The sequence below is a fragment of the Dipodomys spectabilis genome, unplaced genomic scaffold, assembly GCF_019054845.1.
Source record: "Dipodomys spectabilis isolate Male_0828 unplaced genomic scaffold, ASM1905484v1 ptg000356l, whole genome shotgun sequence".
In the NCBI taxonomy this organism is placed as follows: domain Eukaryota; kingdom Metazoa; phylum Chordata; class Mammalia; order Rodentia; family Heteromyidae; genus Dipodomys; species Dipodomys spectabilis.
In genome coordinates, this window is record NW_024871033.1 from 1048581 (window position 1) to 1051952 (window position 3372).

The window sequence follows — 3372 nt, forward strand, 5'->3', positions numbered from 1 at the left end:
ACTTCCAATCACTTCTGTAAATGTTCAGACTCAAAAAGTTCTTTCTGTATTGATTGTAGAATTTGCAGGGTGAAGAGTGGAATCTTAAAAAGAACCAAGCCACACTTATTTTCCCTTCTAATATTTTTTTGGTCAGTTGTGGGGCTTGAACTCTGGGCCTAAGCGCTGTCCCTCAGCTCTTCAGCTCAGGCACTCTACCACTTGAGCTACAACACCACTTCCAGTTTTCTGGTGGTTTATTGGAGATAAGAATTTCATGGACTTTCCTGCCCAGGCTGGCTTTGAACCGCGATCATCAGATCTCAGCCTCCTGAGTAGCTAGAATTACAGGCGAGAGCCACCAGCGCCTGGCTTCTCTTCTAAGTTTTGATGGACTTTCTGGGTTTTCTTGTGTGTGTGTGTGTGTGTGTGTGTGTGTGTGTGTGTGTGTTTGCCAGCCCTGGGGCTTGAACTCAGGACCTGGCTACTGTCCCTGAGCTTTTGTGCTCTACCATTTGAGCCACAGCTCCACTTCCAGTTTTTCTTTTGTTCTGGGGGATTAATTGTAGACAAGAGTCTTTTCTGCCCAGGCTGGCTTTAAATCTCAATCCTAAAATCTCACCTCCTAAGTAGCTAAGATTACATGCCTGAGCCACAAGCACCTGGCTTGTCTCTCAACCCTTATTAAACTAAGTAGGATGAACAAATCACATTCCTGTGAATTCAAAGTTAATGTACTAAAACTATATATAATAAACATTCATACTAGAAGAAATGAAGACATCACCTCTGTTAATGCGAAAGTCTACAGTGAATAACATAGCTTAGTTTGATTTTGTAAGTGTCAACCCCAGAGTTTGATAGACTTAACTATGTAGTCACAAATACTACTGGAAGCCAGGAGGCTTCCCCCATAAGGGAACCTGTACCTATTGGACTTAAAGAATGTATGGGCAGGCCAGAATGGGTTTCCTTAGATTTTAAATGGAAGCAAGAGGAACAGCTGAGCATCACCTGCCCAGGACAAAAGAGGAGTCCATGAGACATGGAGAAAAGTCAGGAATGTTGTATTGGAATATCATTCCACATGGAAAAAAATCAGGGCTAGGAAATGAATGAACTCTTTAACAGACTTGAAGATCTTCAGAGAGGAAGGAGTTAATGCTGGTACTTTGTGACTCTATGTATCCCCAATGCACCGTGCTTAGTGTTATACTACAACAGATGTCAAATGAATGCTTATTGATTCAATGAATGATGCCAGGAACACTGTGTGTATGTATTATGAACCTCCTTCATTCAAAACTCAGTTTAAAATGATAAGCCTTTTCTTATTAAACTGTACTGTGATCTCTTCAGTGTGGGCACAGCACCTCCATTCTCATTCTCATTGCACCATATTAATTCACAATTATTTGTATGCTGCTTTGTAAGTGTGATTGTAAGTCATTTGTTACCTTCCACACCCCTCCTCCCAAAAAGAATACTTCATTTGACTGATAGACATATAACTCCTCATGGCTGCATGTTTTATACTTCCTCTTCAGCTGTGAACCTAAATTAATGGTAGGCACACAGAGCAAGCTCAAAAAGTAACATGAGTGGCATTTCTAACTGCTGAGGTTGTCAGACTTTTATGAGAAGCAGAGTGCAATAACCACCAAGACAAAAGAATTGCCACCAAGGACCTGAATTCTGCACAGGATGCATTTCTCACTGCCCTTCTGCACCAAGCACTCAGAACACAGTGCCTTACCTCCTGCCTTTTCCTATTTATCAAAAATGAGGGCATAAAGAATGACAGGTTCCAAATACACTAAACTTCTTCCCACCTTTTTTCACTGAAGAAACAATCCCCAGTGTCAGGCTTCTTTAAAAGATGACAAAGAGAAGCCCTGAAATCTGGTGACTTGGAGGTTTCTCTGCATGCAGTTGGTCTCACCCTAATTCATCTGTGAGCTGAGTGATGGAGCCATCACAGACCACACAAATGCATTTGATAGAGCATTAAAAATGGCAGATAGGAACAATTCTACAAAGAGGTTTTCACTCTAATGAAATTTATAGAATAGGAAACTAACCCAGGAAATAGTAAGTGAAATGCCAGTTAGAAAACTACAAGCTGTTTAGTTCTAGTCCCATCCTGACCTCATCTACTGCAGAATGATTTGCCACATACACAGGCTAAACTAAAAATAAACTCCACAAGGAAAGCAGCACTTCATGAATTTGACATAAAAAATATTAAGTGGGATCAAAGTTCACATCTTAGCTTGGCTATGTGTCATACTGCCAGCATGTGGTATGCACGTGTGTTAAGGGGGAGAAGGCAGCAAAAATGGGGAGACTGTGTGGATGATGGTGGGTAATTACCTTGATTGGAGGGAGAAATATAAAATATCAGAATCCTTCAGCAAACATCAAGTTTCAAACTGTTGATCTCTAAATGAGGAAAATAAATCAAGAAAAGAAATGCATTAATTTTAAACACAGGCCTCTGACTCCTAGTGCGCATCTCTCTGCTCTCTGCAGGACACGGACTTCTAGTGTGGGCTATTTAACAGAATAGTTCTCCACCAATTTGCACTTTTAATCACATAAACTGTGGTAATTATATATTCAAAGCATTTTACCTCTGTGTAACTCGAGTCACTATTCAGACTACAATATTCACCATGGCTCTTTTTTTTTTTACCATGGCTCTTTAAATTAAATACCAAGTCTCATTTTGTTATCTTTCATGTGGCACCACTGTGACACTGTGACAAAACCATCTTTTTCAAATTCACCAAGTTCATTATACACTCCAGAATTCCACCATTAATTCACATGCTTCTTCAAAGTTGGACACTAATCAGGTCATCTCTACTGGTCTCTGAATACTCTATGTGTTTTCCTCACAGTGTATCTTTAATCTTTGACAACACTAGGGATCACACCCAGGGCCTTTCACATACTATGCAATTGCTGTGCCATTGATCCCTTCCTCCCTCCTCTCTTCAGACTACATCATTTTCCCCCTGCATTACTTATCTTTGAACTCAGAGTCTCATACATTCTAGGCTGGTACTTTACCACTTAAGCCACAATTCCAGCCCCCATGTTTTGCTCATTATTTGGAGGTAGAATCAAGCAAACTTTTCTCCCTACTCGCTTCAAGCCATGATCCTCCAGTTCTTCACTCCCTGAGCGGCTAATATTTCAGGCATGAGCACCTCCAAATGTAGTACTCCAACACTGAATGTGTATTATATCTTCAGTTGTGCTAGTCCTTTGCTTGGAATATCTTCCTGCCAGCCTAGCTATCTACATCACTATCTATCAAAACTCTAGTTTTCATGGCACAAATCAAGTATTCTCTCTCTCTCTCTCTCTCTCTCTCTCTCTCTCTCT